This window comes from Pseudorca crassidens, chromosome 16, assembly GCF_039906515.1.
Source record: "Pseudorca crassidens isolate mPseCra1 chromosome 16, mPseCra1.hap1, whole genome shotgun sequence".
NCBI lineage: Eukaryota > Metazoa > Chordata > Mammalia > Artiodactyla > Delphinidae > Pseudorca > Pseudorca crassidens.
The window spans coordinates 61,275,266-61,293,890 of NC_090311.1; positions in this window are offsets into that span (position 1 = coordinate 61,275,266).

Below are 18,625 nucleotides of genomic sequence, written 5' to 3' on the forward strand. Positions count from 1 at the left end.
AGCCACCGCAATGAGAAGCCCATGCACCGCAACGAAGAGTAGCCCCTGCTCACCGCAACTAGAGAAAGCCCGTGCACAGCAACAAAGACCCAACGCAGCCATAAACAAACAAACAAATAAATAAATAAGCGAGCCATCCTAGTGGGTGTGAAGTTATATCTCATTGTAGTTTTGATTTGCATTTCCCTAATGACTAGTAATGTTGAATATCTTTTTATATGCTTATTGGCCATTTGTATATCTTTGGAGATGTGTCTGTTCAAATCCTTTGCCCATTTAACAAAATAGATTGTCTTTTGTTTTTGTTTTTGTGGTACGCAGGCCTCTCACTGTTGTGGCCTCTCCCGCTGCGGAGCACAGGCTCCGGACGCGCAGGCTCAGCGGCCATGGCTCACGGGCCCAGCCACTCCGCGCCATGTGGGATCTTCCCGGACCGGGGCATGAACCCGTGTCCCCTGCATCTGCAGGCGGACTCTCAACCACTGTGCCACCAGGGAAGCCCTAGATTGTCTTTTTATTGTTGAGCTGTAATAATTCTTTACGTATTCTGGATGCCACACCCTTATGAGGTGTATGATTTGCAAATACTTCCTCCCATTTTATGGCCTGTCTTTTCACTTTCTTGATAGTGTCTTTTGATGCACAAAAGTTTCTCATTCTGATAAATTCCAATTTATTTTCTTTGTTTGTGCTTTTGGTGTCATAACTAAGAAACCGTTGCCTAATCCAAGGTCAATCACACCTATGTTTCATTCTAAAATTCCTATAATTTTAGCTCTTACATTTAAGTTTTTGATGCATTTTGAGTTAACTTTTGTGTATGGCATAAGATGGGGTTCATTCATTATTTTCCATGTGGATATCCAGTTGTCCCAGCACCATTTGAAAAGACTGTTGTTTTCCAGTTGAGTGATGTTCATACCCTTGTTGAAAATCAATTGACCACAGGTGTGTGAGTTTATTTCTGGACCCTCAATTATATTCTATTGATCTATATGTATATCCTATGCCAGTACCACATGGTCTTGACTATTGTAGCTTTGTAGTAAGATTTGAAATTAGAAAGTGTGAGCCCTCCAATTTTGTTTTTCTTTATCAACTGTGTGTTGACTTTTCTGAGTCCCTTACATTTCCATGTGAATTTTAGGATCAGCTTGTTCATTTCTGGAAAAAAAAAAAAATAGGCAGTTTGAATCTTGATAGAAATTGCATTGAATCTGTAGATCAGTTTGGAGAACGTTGACATCTTAACAATATTGTCTTCCAATTCATGAACGTGGGATATCTTTTCATTTATTTAGGTTTTCTTTAATTTGTTTCAGCATTTTTTTGTCATTTTCAGTGTACAAGTCTTGTACTTCTTTGACTAAATTTATTCCCAAGTACTTTATTCTTTTTGATGCTATTGTAAATGGAGTTGTTTTCTTAACTTTCTGATTAGTCTTTGCTAGTATACAGAAATACAGTTGATTTGTGTATATGGATCTTGTATCCTACATCTTTGCTAATGTCACTTATTAGCTCTAACAGTGTGAGGGGAGGATTCTTTAGGGTGTTTTGTATATAAAACCATATAATCTGCAAATGGAGATAGTTGTATGTTTCCCTTTTTAATCTGGATGAATTTTATTTCTTTTATGGTCTAATTTCCCTGGGTAGACTCTCCAGTAAAATGTTGAAAAGAAGCAATGAAAGTGGACGTCCTTGTTTTGTTCCTTGGGATCCACATCTATATATCTATATCTATCTATCTATCTATCTATATATATATATATATATATTTTTTTTTTTTTTTGGCGGTATGCGGGCCTCTCACTGTTGTGGCCTCTCCCGTTGCGGAGCACAGGCTCCGGACATGCAGACTCAGCGGCCATGGCTCACGGGCCCAGCCACTCCACGGCATGCGGGATCTTCCCAGACCGGGACACGAACCCGTGTCCCCTGCATCGGCAGGCGGACTCTCAACCACTGCGCCACCAGGGAAGCCCCACATCTATATTTTAAAAATTACTTATGTAGTTAAAAACATTCCCATAAAAAATTCCAGGTCTCTGATGGCTTAACTGATTAATTATATCAAACTTTTAAGAACAAAATAACAACAACTCTACAGCAGTTCTTCCAGAAAATAGAAGAGACGGGAACACTTCTCAATTCCTTTTACGAGGCAAGCATTACTCCAAAACCAAAAACCAAAGATATTATAAGAGAGAAAAGCTACAGTCCAATATCCCATGTCAACAAAAAGCAAACAAAAATATTAGTGAACTGACTCTAGTAATAATTGAAAAGTTAATACACCAGGACTAGGTGGAGTTTATATCAAGAATACAAAGTTGAGATCATGTCTGCTTTTTCTCCAGAGGCAGAAAGCTCTAAAGAGAAGAGTGCTCGGCCAGGGAAGAGAGATTAAGATCCCGTTACCTTGGACAGATCACTTCCCTTTCCTGTGCATTAGTGTTCTCATCTACAAAATGAGGATAAGGAGGATTCCTGCACAGCATACCTAACATACAGAGAAAAGGAAAAGGTGAGTGTGAAATCATTTGGGAGCTGTTGGCTGCTGACACACACTGCCACTATCTTGCCTGCCCCTGTCTCTCCATCACATGATCTGCTGATTTCTATTCCTGGCACACACTATCCTCCTGAGCTCTCAGCTCAGGCCCAGATCCACAGTCAGTGCTCAGCAGATCCTTGTGGCCTGATGGTGGTTTTACAGTCGTCTGGCCTCCCTTTCACATTTCTCTCCTTACTGGTTCCTGAAGGTGGATAAGAACAAGGAACCCCATCCAAGGTGTGCTAAGTGGAGGGGAAGAGTTGCAAACAAGGATAGTTTGTGGGAAGCTGCTCTGGAATGCACATTCCTGGGCCTCACACTCTTGGGCATCAGGCACCCCTGAATCTCCTGGGATCCCCCATAGTTTGTTCCCGGGACAGTTGACCCCCTCTGAGCTGGGACCTGTCCTTCTTAGGTACATGGTGATGGTCCCAGAGACAAGAGGGGTCTTTTCAATTCCAGCTTCCTCTGAAGGGGGAGGACTCAGGTGTGAGGCAGGATTACAATAGCCCTGGACTCTTGGAGCCTGAGTGCTGGCTCGCCCTGACCTAGCACTGGCAGCGAGACCTCATTCCTGCTGCATGAATGGTTAATCTAACAACATACGGCCTGTTACATGTTTATTCCTTGGCTCCTTCAGTTCCACCACGTGACATGTGACTCCCCTGGCATAGGCAGTCACTCTCTGAATTCATTTTCCTCCCTCAGTGTATCAGTGCTGCCCCTTTGGAACATGCTGTTAATCCCCCCAGCCTATGTTATCTCTCTTCTGGCATGCATTTCTACATGTGCATCATCAAATTAACTTGCCTTGCATTCATCGCAATCCCCTGGCACTAACTGCTATTTCTGGAATGCCTGGGGACACCCCTGGCATGAGCTGGCATTCACTGGGGCACAGGGAAACATTCTCTGGGCACGTACATGCTCACTCAGTATAAACTGGATAAGGAGTGAAGTATCTTTTCTAGCTCTCATTCCACATGGAAACTGAGAGGCATTGTCCCCATGGCTTTTTCAACGTCCTGAGGAGCAGTTGGCATTGGAGTTCATCTGGCTATCATATTCTTGGCTGCAGTGATGTTTACATCCTTCTCAAGCCTAATATGGCTAAAACAGAACTTTTGATTCTGGTCTCCAAAACCTGTACCCCATCTCAGTAAGTGTCACCATCATCTATTCACTCACTTAAGCCCAAAACACAGGTATCATCCTTGATTCCTCCTTTTCCTTCATTCCCCACATTCAATCCCCAATGACTTCCATGTTTCCAAATCCAGTGATCACTTTTCTATCCAAATCTGTATTAGCTTCCTGTAGCTGCTGTGACAAATGACCACCAACTTGGTGACTTAAAATGACAGAAATTTATCCTCTTACAGTTCTGGAGGTCAGAAATCTAAAATCAATTCCACTGGGCCAAAATCAGGATGTTAGCAGGGCCATACTCCCTCTGGAGGCCTTAGGGGAGAACCCCTTCCTTGACTCTTCCAGCTTCTGGTGGTGGCTGCTGGCATTCCCTGGCTTGTGACACGTCCCTCCAAGCTCGGCCTCTCTGGTCATGTTGCTTTCTCTTCTGTCTATGTCAGATTTCCCTCCGCTTCCCTTTTATGAGGGCACATACATTTGGGGCCCACCCAGATAATCCAGGGTGATCATTCCATCTCAAGATCCTTGATTTAATCACACCTGGAAAGGCTCCCATCCTTTACCATGTAAGGTCACATTCACAGGTTCTAGAGATTAAAGTGTGGACATCTTGGGGCAGGGAGCATAATTCAGCCTGCCACACCATCTTCCTCCACAGTTAGCCCCTGTCTTTGAAGCTTTTTCTTCTCTTGGTTTCCATGCAACTTCTCCCTCATTGGCCATTCCTTCCCATTTGCCTTTATTTGAAGACTCTACAAGCAGAATTTCTACCATCTGCTCAGTTGCTCATGCTGAAAACCCATGAGTCATTCTTGATTCCACTTTCCCCTTATGCCCTTCCACAGCCAACCCATCAGCCAGTCCTGTTGGCTCAACCTCTAAAATGTAGCCCAATTCTTCCATCTTCACTTCTCCCTAACTCACTTCTGTCTGCACTGCCGCCATCTGTCCCTGTGGCCCAAACCACCCTCCTCCCTCACCTGAAACAGACTATGTGGCTAAAGGAATGTACCAGAAGCTCCAAGTACCCACTGAACAGTCCTCTCAGCCTCTCTCTGTTGCCAGGCATGATTGCAGTGAACATTTCTAGCATGGTTTCCAATGAGAGTGTCTTAGCTCAATTTCACACTGTGTGATTTTTGCTTCTGCACTTCTCTGATGCCACACAGGGCTTCTCTGATGCCTCAATGTGGGACACCAGCAGAGGTCTGCATAGCATGGAACCTGTGCAGCCTGGAAGCATGGCAGGGGGGAGTCAACACCCCTAGGCCAATAGGGGGATAGGAGTCAATGTAGAAATGCTTCTCCCTGTGGACCATCATGTGGAAAATTCCGAGAGGCATTCGGTGTCCTCCTCAGAAGGTCCCAGTGGGATAAGCTCTGGTTTTATATGGGTGGGAATAACTCAGTAATGCACCCTTGTATTGGCTTTTTCTCCTTCCCTTTTTTACTCTCCCTCGTCCTTCATCCTTGATACCTAGGACCTTCCAAATAAACTGCCCGCACGTGAGTCCTTACTTCAGGTCCTGCATTTGAGTGGAACCCAGGCAAAAACAGTAAACTTTACAGAAAGCAAATTTGATCATCCATGACGCCAGGCCCTTCTCCCACTCCCCTCAAAACCTTTCAATAGCTCCTCAGTGTTCTTGTGCTAATGATGAAACTCTATGACTGACAAGAATCTGAAAGGTTTGTCCCTACCTGACTCTTCAGTCCCATTTTTCCACTCCCACCCCAGCCTCACTTGCCTCCTTTAAGTGTCCTTCCCTCTCTAGAATTCCTCCCTCCTCAGGCCTGTTTCATAAGCAGGTGCTTCTTGGGGCTCTCTTCCCTCCCCGCTCCTCTTCTGGACGACTCTAGCTTATTCCTCACCTCTCAGCTCAAATATCACCTTCTCAGGGACCTCCCTTACCTACAGACTAGCCAACACCCCCCATTGTGCATTCTTTTTGTGTGTGTGTGTGGCATGTGGGATCCTCCCAGACCGGGCACGATGCCATGTCCCCTGCATCAGCAGGCGGACTCTCAACCACTGCGCCACCAGGGAAGCCCAATTGTGCATTCTTTTAGCATACCTTTGGGTAACTTCCCTTCTCGGAAATGTTTGTTATGCTTGCAGTTTTCCTTTTATTTGTGTTATTATCTGACTAATGTCTGTCTCCCTCATTTAGATGATATCCAAGAGGATAGAGACTGTGAATTTTTGTTCCCTAGTTCTCCTCAAGGCCACACCCAGTGCACGGCACACACCATAGTCATTCAATATTTGTTGAGTAAATGAATGAATGAATAAATTAAAGCATAGTTATTCCACAATGCTCAAAGTATACATAGTGCACATTTCTTTATTCTTTCTGAACAAAGTAAACTCAGCTTCAGCACCCACTAAGCAGTATCAGTAACTCTCCAGGCTTCTCCTAGGCCTTAGTCTGAACAAATGCCCCAGGCTTAGAGTCCTGGACAGGTCCTGATGCTTGCTAGGTGTAGGGAGTCACACCTCCCCTCTGTTCCTCCGTGTTCAGCCTTGACTGAGTGTACAATCCATTCCTCTAATAGAGGCACCACCCCTTCCCTGCCAGCTCACAAGAACCTTCACCTTGCCATTCAGTGACAGTCTTCACAGCCACCCAGATAGCCAGCCCATTGGGTGTCTTACTTCCTGGGAACGGGCTTGGGTCTACACACCCTCCCTTCCCAAGAAGCCTGAAATGCTGTTCTTTTCACAAGCTACAGAGGCTCAATAACACTCAGGTGCCAGGTTGTTCTGCTCTTCTCAATTCCAACATACCTTTTTCCTTCCCGCTCCCCTTTTCCTTATCAAAAGATCTGGTAGTCCCAAGGTCACAGTCAAAACCTAGACCCTCAAAGGAGCTTGTTTTCCTTTACTCAGGGTTGGTGCGTGGTATAAAAATACAGTGGTCTGTGGTAGGGGTGGGGTGGGCAAGCTTTCTGCTTTCAAGGTTATCCTTTCCTAAGGATGGATAGAATAATATTAAAGCACCTACAATATTGAATTCCTAATGACTCAGCCTGTTACATCTGTGCACAATTGTAGGTGGTTCACAGATATCTTCACGTCCCACTGTGCTTCATGACTACATTTTTTGGCACCTTCCTTGATATGTTGCTGTCCGCGGTGCTGAAGCCTCCTTAGGATGAAAGGTGAGGTAATTTCTCCTATTCTTTCATTCCTATCCAACCTTTCCCAAGACTCATACTTTTTATCACTTGATAATTTTAATGAAAGGTTTTTTTTTAAATGTTGCAGCAGAAAAAGAATCATGCCTCTTACTTCCCAATGTATGTAGCTGATTCTTGTACTTTTGGCAATTCTATCATGTTTCCAAAGATTAAATTTTTTTTTAAATTGAAGTGCAATTGATTTACAATGTTGTGTTAGTTTCAGGTGTACAGCAAAGTGATTCAGTTATACATATATATGTCTATCTATTCTTTGTCAGATTCTTTTCCCTTATAGGTTATTACAAAATATTGAGTAGAGTTCCCTGTGCTATACAGTGGGTCCTTGTTGGTTCCCTTTTTTTATGTATAGTAGTGTGTATATGTTAACCCCAAACTCCTAATTTATCCCTTCCCCCATGCTTTCCCTTTGGTAGCCATAGGTGTGTTTTCTTTCTGGGATGCTAGGGGAGGGTTGAGGCTCTGCCCCATCTGTGCCCTGTTTACCAGTATCAGTGTGTTTGGGAGAGATGCTGAGACTTGGGTGTGGGAGGCACTGCACATTTGGCCAGTATGAAGCATGACCGATTTCATTCACTTTCTTGAGCAAAATGCTGAGTATATCCCATCTATTGGTTGCCTGAGCTAGAGACCTCTGAGTCATCTTCAGCCCCTCCATCATTCTCACCCCCACAACCTGCAAGACACCAAGCCTAGTTCAGAACTGTGTTCATGCCCTTCTTTCTACCACTGTGGCCTTTGATCAGACCCTCATTTCTGAATCACAGCTTCTCCTGGCTCTCCTGCCTCCGCATTATGCCTGCTAATCAACCCTCCACACCAGTTGGAGGGCTCCCAATTGTACTCAAGCGACAAGTCCAAACAGTTTAGCATGGTCTCTCAAAAATCACCACACTCTGTCCCTCCTCCGTGCCTTTGTGAATGTGGTACCTCCCACCTTCACTCTCTTCACTCCACTGGCTGGCAAGCCCCTCCACAGTCTTCCATGCCCAGTTCAAACGGCCCTTCTTCCCTGGAGCCTTTACTGACTTCTGTGCATCTCTGGGCTCCCACAGGTCCACAGCCCCACACCACCCAGCTTCTCTATCCTCCTCTCTCAGGGCCAGGATTTTGGCAGCTTCACCTTTCTATCCCAGACTCTTCACACCAAGCCCAACAAATGATAGGCGCTCAATGAGAATTTTCTGGATGCATAGTTGGTTGGTGGCTTTTGTCTGTCTTATCAGCTGAACCTCCCTCAGAGATCAACATCTCCCATTTCTACCCACCAACCATTTTGGAAACTTCTCCTGCCCTCTCTCCCTTTCACTTTAATTCATTTAATTCATGTGCTCAAGATCACATAGCAGGTGTCATTCACCTCTCATCTCCTGGCTTTCAGAAGCCTGAAGCCTATGTTTGCATTACCTCCCAACCCCCTTCAGTTTCTCTCTCTGAAAAAGAGGGTTTCAGTCCCTTTTGCTTTCTCGTAGGTTACTTTATTCAAGAGTGATGCTTTGTTTTAATATAGGAGTCTGTGACCAGAGAGGGTAAGATACCCATAGAGTTCACAAGGCCTAGAGACTAAAAATACTCTTTCCCAGGCCAATGCTCTGGTCCCCCCACCTCTCCTTCTCCTGGCATCCAGGAGCTAAGATCTCTGAGCATCTGCCCAAACCTCAGCCTGCCCAAAATATTCCATGAACCAAGCTCAGAATTAGGAAACTAAGAAAATATTTACCTCATACACAAAGGAGAAGAAAATCCCACCCCCCGCCACACCCCCAGTTGGAAGTGATTCCTGATATCTCCCTGCAGGTGTGTCTCATTCACTCAGACTATAAAACTATAAAACTATGAGCCTGAAAGCACTTTTCCCCTAGGGCAGGGGAAGGACAAGACACTGCTAAGGGTGGAAGGCAGGAAGATAGTGGGACCTCAGAATTCTCCAGACTCCTATCATATGTCTGTGTGGGAGGGTAGTATTCCTCTCATGTTATGGGTTTGGGATTTGAGATGGGAACTCTGTGGATGTAGGGGCCAGATGTGCGTATAATGAAGGGAGAAGGAGATGTTACAGATGTAGGTTGCAGCACTACAGGAGTGAGGAAAGGGGACGCTTTCCAAAGCAATGGAGAGTTAGTGAGGTGGGGCAAAGGTTCCTGTTGCATAAGGAAGAATGGAATGTCCTAGACATGGGATCAGAATTTTAGGTATGGGTAGAGGGGAGCTTTCTGGGTACATGTATTGGGAACAGAATTCTAAATGTGGGGTATTTGTGGAGAGGGCAGAATTCTAGGTGTGATGGATAGGGGTACAATGGTCTGTATACCTGTGTTTGGGCGTCTCTGTATATGTGAATGTATGTATATGAGTGTGTGTGTGTGTGTGTGTGTGTGTGTGTGTGTGTGTGTGTGTGTGTGTGTGTGTGTGTGTGTGTGTGTGTGTGTGTGTGTGGGGCTTGAGGGTCACATCGACCAGGAAGTGGGCTGGCCAGCAGTGTGGAATACTGAAACAGGTGAGTGCTAAGATGGGAAATGTTTAAGAGCGGGCAGAGGGTAGTGCTCATGGCAGAAGTTTGCTGTCCCGAGAACATGAGATCATCCTGGGGCAGCTCCCTTCCCACATTGCTCTCTGTGCCCTGTCCATGGCTCTGCACACCTCTAACAGCGGGATACCAGGCAATCTCTCAGCTTGTACTATGTTCCCATTCTGGCAACTTGCTTTTTTGAGATAAAGAGTAAGTCCTTCCCAGGATGTGTTTTAGAAACCCAAGTAAATAAGATGACCCCAGGAAGGGAGTGACTCCAGGGGAGCCCAGGGGGAGTGCCCCAGGAACATTGTGGGTGGGGCTTGAGAGGAACAAAGACACTGAGGTCCCAAGGCCAGAGATGATGGCCTCCTAGAAATGGACCTTAAAGGACCAGTGGGATTTGAGGGAGTGTGTTTTGGGGGAGGTGTAGTATAGCAAAGGTGTGAGGAGTGAGGAGGCTGAGATGGGGTCTAGGGCCAGTGGAGAGGCCAAATCAGCTACAACATATGGTTTGGATGAGCATGCGGGAATTGCAAACTCATGACTGACCGAGCCAGGTAGGTGATGTAATGAGTAAAGCGGGCCAGCTTCAAGATGAAATTAGGAAAAGTAGGGATGGATAAATGGAAAGAGTACCCAAAACAGCCAAGGGCATTCAAGACAGAAACAAAACAAATCAAAACATGGGCAAGCCAAAAGAAATGAGGTCCATAGGCTACCAGTTTGAGACCCTAGGAGAGCAGCAAGTGTTTTGACTGACCAATGGTGTATGGCAAAAGCCTTGAGTGCCCAGCCAAGCTGAAGAAGGGAATTCTGCAATAATGCAGAAACAGGAGATTGCCAAAGGATCACAGGGTAACAGTGGTTTCTGAATGGGGCATGCCTCAACTTTCCCCTACAAGAAGCTAACGATTTACTGTAGGCTCAGCAGAGTTGGCCTTGGACCCATATTTTGCTTGCTAGATGACCTAATTTTCCTCCCCATCAAGGCCGTCCAGCTTGAGGAACCCTCAGCAAAGCCCCCCTCCCCAGCTGCCTCCCAAGCTGGTCTTGCTTTGTGTACAGATCTGTCATCTCCCAGCCCACTACAACACTCCAGCATGCATTTCAGAGCTGGCCTGGCTTCCACCTGCTTCCTTCAGGCTTGGTCCTTTGGGGTGTGATCCCCCTCCCACCGCTTCCCAGAGTCACCTAATCCCTTTTCATTACCCTCTGGCGAGGTAGGCAGAAGAGGGCTACAGGCACCCCAGCTCCCATTGTCTGTGCTCCTTGAAACGTTTAAAGGGATTAGGGGCTGGGGGCTGGGCGCAGGTTGCCTTCAGAGATGTGTGTTCAGTGGCGGAGAAGATGAGATTCCGCTTTCTTCCATCCCGCCCGTCCAGAAGGGCTGGTGAGTGCAAGATAGATGGCGTGGATAAAGGAGCATCCAATTAATTCCAATTTAAACCCAATTTGGTCTCCTTTATAATTAGAATAGCAGGCATGTTTTAATAGTGGATTATCTCTCCCCGGCAGTCGTTTGTCATCCCTTTCTCTGCACTGGGTCTTCTGGACCACCCCATCCGAGTGGGGGAGATGAAGCTGGGGGAGCAGGGCACGGAACTGGATGGGAGATCAGTGGGCATAGGTGCACAGAAGAGGGGTGACTGCAGAGAATCATGCCCCACTTCAGCCCAGGTCTCGCCTAACAGAGTCCTGCTCTGTGCCTCAGTCTCCCTGTCCATAAAATGGGAGAGGGGCGTGTTAGTTAGCCTTCTTTGACAAACACAGGAGAGAACGGAGAAGGCACTGATGGTAGATCTAGAAGGTGAGGCCATAGGGTTCAGAAGGAGAGTCAGAGACATGGGTACTGCTGTGTGACCTTGGGTGAATCAGCGACCTCTCTGTGCTTCAGTCTTCTCACCTGGCAAATGGGGACAATGAAAATGATCATCATAATAGAAAATGTCATTTGATAATAATGTCTTAAAATGGCCTCACAGCTAAGTGTTTTCAAGTGAACTCTCACACAGAAGGCTTTCCAGTATCTCTCCCTGCCCCATTCCCTACAGAGGCCCTTTGGGGACATACTAGTCAAAAACCACAGTCAGAAAACAGGACATTGGTGGCCCCAGCATGGCTCTGCAGAGGCTCAGGAGGTTCAGTGGGGACTTCAGTTATGATCCTGAGGATTCCAAAGCCCTCCTGGGAAAAACGAAGTCCCCCTGGCAATTACAGAGTTAATATATTGAGTTTGAGTTGAGTCACTCAGGTGGGCTGCCTGGGCCAGCTGCCACTCACCTGTCCCAGGGGTCTGAGCCCTTTGTTGTCTGGTGAGTACATCTCTAGTCCATGTCTCTTTGGGCCCTGGACCCCACCCCTCAAATTGACCAGGTAGTCATCATCATTATGGCCACTGACAGGTAGGGAAACTAGTGTCAGAAAAGAAAAGGTGATGTTTAGGGCCAGCTTGTTCATAGAGGCCTTTCCCCATTTTTCAGAGGATGCACCTCAGGCAGCCAGCTGCAGCCCTGGACCACTGGCTTGTGGCTCTTTCCCTGGGGCTGGCCTCTGTCTGCAGGGGTCAGAGCCTGCTCCATGCAACAGGGGGCCCCTGGCCCACAAACCCAGCCTGCCACACTCTCCCTGCCTTCCCCTCAGCCCCAGGACCTCAGCTTCTGCCTGTGGCCTCACAAATCCTCCCAGGGACGTCTGGGTAATTAGGAACTTCTTCATTTACTGCTGACACTTTTCATTACCTAGAATGAACGCACATTTATTCCCTCCCCACTGCCCAGGCAAGGCTGTTCCTCCTGTTGGCAGGATTAATGGGCCAGGTTGGGACAGGTGCCTCCCCCCACAGCCCCTGCCTCTAGATGCTAGAGCCCGTGGCACTGGCTCTCTCCCTCTCTCAGGGTGGGTCAGTGTACTTGGCATCTCTGCACTAAACCCACATAGCCACCCTCCGGCCCTCTTATTGCCCTCTCCTTACACACGGAGGAGGCTCAAAGAAGTTAAAACACTTTCCTAAGGTCACAAAGCTGGTGGGTGAAAAAAATCTAGGTTCCTCACCACTCACCTCCCCAAAGCCCTACGCACATATATACACACAGTTCACTGCATCAAAGAATTTGAGAACCCCTGGTTTTATAACTAAATGCAAAGGGAAAGCCAAAATACCTGATTCAGGAACAGCTGACCTGCCCTCAGAATCTGCACGAGGGCCCACTCACAAGGGGCCAAGTCACACCAGTACAGGACTGAGTCTCAGATTTCCCCAAGACAGGGGCTAGCAGGGCCCCTGAGCTATAGGGCTCTTCATTGTCACTTCCCAGGCCACCTGGCTCGGTGAGGTCTTCATTTCTGTTTCTGACCTGTCAACTACATTTTGGTGCCTGGAAACAAAGGGTGGGGCTGGATGACCCATGAAATCTCCCTCCCCACGAGGACTCTTAGACTAAACTACAGGAAGTTCCTAAATTTGGGGAGAGGGCTGTTGGGGAGTGAAGAAAGGGGTCTTAACCTGCCAAAGCCTCAGTAAGGCTGGAGAAACAAGGCTCTTGCCAGAAAAGGTTTTTCTGTCCTGAGGGAATTGCGTAACAGCAGGATAGTTTATTTATATATACAAATATATGTATGAATGTATGTGTGTATATAAACGCACGTATATATACACTTTGTGATATTTGTGCGAACTTCACACACAGCATGAAAGCTTAAAGCTGACAAGTGAAATTTAGTTAGCACGGCGTCTCTTATTCCCAGTTTATTACTTCACCAGGGACTCATGCAGGCTGCGGGACTGGAGAGCTGGTGGCAGGGAGAGAGCCGGCGACCCAGGCACCAGTTGAATTATGAGTCACAATGTATAAACCATTCTGTGCTGTGGATTTCAACAATATTTATGCCATCTGACCCCTCTCGTTTCAAAATTTGGTTTCGTATATGGGGAGGAGGAAGGCACATTATAATTGTGTTTTAGAGCTGGGCCCTTGGCTGCAGCAGGAGGTTGGCCTGCAGACCTGGGAGCAGATTGACACCCTCTCCCTGGCCTCTCCCTTCACACACCCTAGTGGCCCTGACGGTGGCCCTAAGAAGCTCAGTCCATTTTGTTGGAGAAGACAGGGGTAAAGACTTCATCATATTTTTAAGGGCAAGATGCAAAAGAAGGATAAAAGAAAACTACCATTTGTTGGCCTCCTACTATGTACCAGGCACTGTGTGGGAGGACTTTCTTCCTAACAGGGCTAAGAAAGAAGCATCTGTATTCCCCCACTGAAAGCTGGGGAAGTCGAGGCCCAGAGAGATGTATTATTTGTTTCTAGAGGCAGCACAGCATAATGGTTAACAGCGTGGAGTTTGGAGCCAGGCCACTGAGGTTCCAACAATGTGTGTGACATTGGGCAAGTGACTAGGTCTTGCTGAGTCTCAGTTTTCTCCAAGTGGGGGAAAAAAAAAACAAAAAACAGGATAATGCAAGACAATGTGTGGGAGGGACATTTAGAAAGATTCAATGCGTGCTAACTGCAGGTATCCCCTGCTTTTCAAAAGTTTGCTTTACACCGCTTTGCTTTTACAAAGGACTTACATTAATACCTGTGTTTGTTAACCAAAGAAGTCCAAAGAGGATTTTTGTTTTATGGGAAAAAGGTGGAAAGTGAAAATAGCGTTTGCTTTTGCCAATGCCGTTATGGAGGCAGTGCACCCCGAGCAGAGAGAGTGGCCCTGCCAGGCTCCTTCCTGGGGACCACACTCAGCATCTCAGCATCAAGCCCCAGAGCTCTGAACTGTGAGTGTGAGCATCTGTGCTTTCTCTTCATTTATTTTGTGCATCTGTTAGCAAGAGGTGTCCTAAGGCAGTTGCTTCTTCGCTTTTTGCTGGTCCACCTTATGAAAGTTTTCATAGGAACGCTCTACTTTCTGATAGCGGGGGAAACCTGTATTTCTTGAGCTTATTATAGTTGGTAAAGCAAATGGATTTGCAACCAGGTTTGTGAGGTCCAGAAACCCCAGAATTCTTTCACCCCATCACCTTGCCTGTTGAGCTGAGTGACTAACTCAAGCCAGGGGAGGTATCGCCAGGGAGTCCAGCCCCAAGCTTCCAGCTTCTCTCCCCTTGGGGTCATTACCCAGGCATCCCTTTCACCTTGCCTCTTACCAGATGCACGTGTGTGTGTGTGTGTGTGTGTGTGTATGGGGGGAGGTGGGGATCTCAACTTGCCCCTGCACAGGTTCCCCAAAACCCAGTGAGGCCTAGGGTCTGCAGGACACAGTGAATCTAGACCAGTCTGCCATCAAATAACTTGGGGCACCCTAGGTCAGTCACAGCTGCACAGGTTTCTCCCCTGCAGACCTTCTCTGTAAAGGCTCCAGCCTTTATACACCCTGAGGCATGTGTGGCTCTGTGAAAAGGGTTATATGGTTTGAAGTGTTTCCTAACCTATTGACCAGGGGTGTTTGGGGGGAAGGAGCTGCTAAAACATGTTTATATTAACAGGAACAGAACTGGGAAACACTGGCCTGGTGGATGAGCTGTTTCTTGGGCAATCCCTGCTTTGTGCATCACTTGCTTATGACTTTGGAAACCCCACTTGACCTCTTGTGACTCGTAGGGCATCCCCTGGGTGTATATGGGTCAGATAGAGCAGAGAACAGAGGACACCAAACAGAGAAGACAGTGTCAGAGCCACATAGCAGACTTATGATCAAGTATCCTGGGATCAGCTGAGCACAGACCACCCTGTGTCCTTGGCAAGTACATTCCCCTCCCTGGACCTCAATTTCCCCTCCTGTTAGATCTGATGATCTTGAAGGGTCCTCTAAGTCAGGCTTTGTGCACTTGAGATGTCTGCAGGGCAGAAGGAGTCCCGACTCCTCTGGGACTGTCTAATCTAGCTTCCTCTAGCCCCACCCGCTGCTTCCCCCAACCTACCTCCACCCCAGGGAGAATGACAAAGGAGCCAACAGACCGACCCAGGCTTAATGTAGCTGGAGCAAATTAATAATTGATGCATAAAGAGACAAGATCTGCCTCAGAGGGATGTAAGGAAGTGGGGGTGGAGAGCAAGAGGAGGGGCCAGGGCACATGAAGGAGGCCACTGCTGCTCAGGCCAGGGCTGGGAGCAGAGTGGGCTCTTGTGGCCACCTGACACAGACCAGACACCTGGATGGTGGCTTCCCTGGGGCCCTTGTCAGGCTCTATCCAGTAAGACCTGAAGATGTGGCTCTGGGGCAGAGCCCCACCTTGGCTGTCAATGAGGAGAGGGTGTTAGGGAGGTCTGACTTGGGATGGCGGCGGCGGGGGGGGGGGGGGGGGGTGTGTGGGGGATGGCGGGAGGCGAGTGTTAGGAGCTGTGTCTGCTTTGTTAGGACCTGGGCTGGTTGAAACCTGGTCCTGCCCCATGGATTCTTAGAGTTGGGTGAACCTGGCCTGATGTCACCAGCACATGGAGCAATGGAAAGCAGATGGGCTGAGGGGATCCTTGGGGTAAGGCTGGCCTGGGGTGCCCAGGCTGCCCCTGGATGGCTGCCCGTCTCCCTGGCCTGGGGTGTCTGAAGTCCTGGGCTAGCCTTGACCTTGCCAGATGACCGAGGCTAATCTCTTGTCCCTCTGGGCCTGCAGCATGTGGGGGGTGGAGCAGATGATCACAAGGTTCTTCAGGCTTGTTCACAGCAGCCATCCCAGGTAAATGCAGGTGGAGGGTGCAGGGGAGCAGCAGAGCCTGGCCCATCCCAGAAGGTCCCCTCTCAGCCAACACTCAAGCCACCTTCCTCCTTGGTGCGGGCTGGGGGAGCCTTTGGGAGCTGGTGAGCTCTCACATGCTCAACACCCTTGCTCCCAGGATCCCAGGAGTGAAAGTGTTGTCAGGACACATCGGACCCAGCCCCAGGCTGTCACTATCAGACAAATCAGCACAACACAGGAAGAGGCCCTGCATTCATTCCCTGCGTTGCATCACCTGCCCTTGTGAATGTGTGCAACCTGCCTGTGGCGGCAAGCAGAGCCTCTCCTTGCTCCGCCTGCCCTCTCCAGGGCCCCTGCTGACCCTGTGTGTGAGGCACCCAGGACAGTTCTACCATCCTCATGGTTAGGCCATATGACAGTCAGATCCACCCGGCGGGGATGGAAGGAGTCTGCCAGCCTGAGAGGAGATGGGAGGCCAACAGCCAGCAGTAGTGTTTCCCTGGCTGGCCAGGCAGGTGGCCTGGGCCAGGAAGGTGATGCTCATCATGGCTGCCATTAACTAGGCCCTACTGTGTGCTGACAGGATGCCAGAGGATATGGATCACCTCGTTTAATCACAAGCACCCCAAAAGGTGAACATTATCTTTCCCATCTTATGTGATGCAATGGAGACTCTGAGAGGCCAACTTGTCCAGGTTGGTAAGGTAGAGGCCAGGATCTGTCCGGTGGGAAGCCCTGTCTGTCTGATTCTAGAGCTTGTGTTCTTAACTACTAGATAGGCTACCTCTTTCACACTCTCATTCAACATACGATCATGCATTATATAACCATTTCTCAATGTCTGTTCCACATATATTTGTGTACTCAAGTCTATAGATTAGAATCTGGGGTTGTTAGGAAGCCCTGATGCCCAGGCATTCGAAGGAAAGGAAACAGCATGTGCAAAGGTCCATAGGTGAGAGGATGCACAGCCCTTTCAGAGAAAAGAAAGGTGCCCTCTATGGTTGGAGCCTTGAATTAGAAGCAGGAGGTGATGAGAAGGAAGTTACAGTGACTCATAGGCCATAGCAAAGAGCTTGAACTTCATCTTCAGTGGTTAGGATGTCATTGAAGTGTTTTAAATAAGAAGGGGACATAACTGGGATGATGTTTTGGAAAGATCTCTTTAGCTCTCATGTGCTGCCTGGGTTGAAAGAGAGAGGGAACAGCGGAAAAGCTGGAGCTGGATGGCATTCATTGAGTGAAGATGACAAGGACCTGCACTAGGGGTGTGGTCGTGGAGGTGACAAGTGAGGACAGACATTTAGTAAGTGATATATGCACTTCATGCTTGTTTGGCTGGGGAGCAGGAGGGAAAGTCATGGGTGACCCCTAGGACTCTGCTTTGGGTACCAGACTGGTGGTACATGCAGTTAGTGGACTTCAGAAAAGGAGAAGCTGTGGTCACTTTGGGACTGGTGGCATTGCAGTCCCTGAGGGACCTCCAGACAGAGATGTCTGCCTGCCACCCAGTATATGGGGTCTGAAGCTGAAGAGAGAGAGGCCGGAGCTGCAGATGGAGACTCAGAAGGCATCAGCCTAACGATGGATAGCGAAGCTGCTAGTAGATGGCTTCGCCAAAGAGGAGGGCAAGCGAGAGAGAGAGGAGGAGAAAGTTTGGCCTGGAATCTTGAGAAGAATCTTGGGGTGAGCAGATAGAAGGAGGCTGAGAAATCTTGGGCATCCATGCAGTCAGGCAAAAACCCTGCTGAACCCCCAGCCAGGGCTCGAGTGAGGACCAGGACTTTTCTTTTCCTTTTTTGGCCAAGCCACGTGGCATGCGAGACCTTAGTTCCCCGACCAGGGATGGAACCCATGCACCCTGCAGTGGAAGCACAGAGTCTTAACCACTGGACCACGAAGGAAGTCCCAGGGATGTTGTTCTTAATGCAGGTGGGATTGTCCTAACCAGGGTGGGAGGCAGTTCATGTGCCTCTGCCTCCCCCACCAGATGGAACCTCAGCCCCTCTGACTCCAGAGGGTCCACTGACTCTCCTCACTGGCCCCATGAGGACGCAGGGTGCAACTGAGCCCAGGGCCACCATGAATTCCCCAGGGGAGAGGCAGGGGGAGGACGTGTCCAGCAGAGGGGTCAGCCTGAGGGAAGAACAGGGACAAGAGGAGCCTGGCGCTGGGCGGTGCCAACATCTCCCTGGATTTGGGAGCTAGGATTCTTTTGCTGCAGCTGGAGAGCAGGGCCAGTGGCCTTAGTTCACTGTTGTTTTCTGCAAGCCCGGAGACCACCCCAGAAGGTGGTGCTGAGTCAGCTTATGGACAGTTGCTTGGGGAGCCCGTAGCAGAACTGCCCAGGCCTGCCCACCAGGCTTCCTTGGAGGTCCCGGCATTCAGGGCCACACATGCTGTTGACAGGGCTCTGCCTCCCCTGTGCCCAGAGCAGCCAGGAGTGCGGGAGTCTCCACACCTCAAGGGTGGCCCTGGGATAAACATGCAGGCTCCCTCGCTCCCCTGTGGGAAAATTCCAGGTCCATTCCACACCATC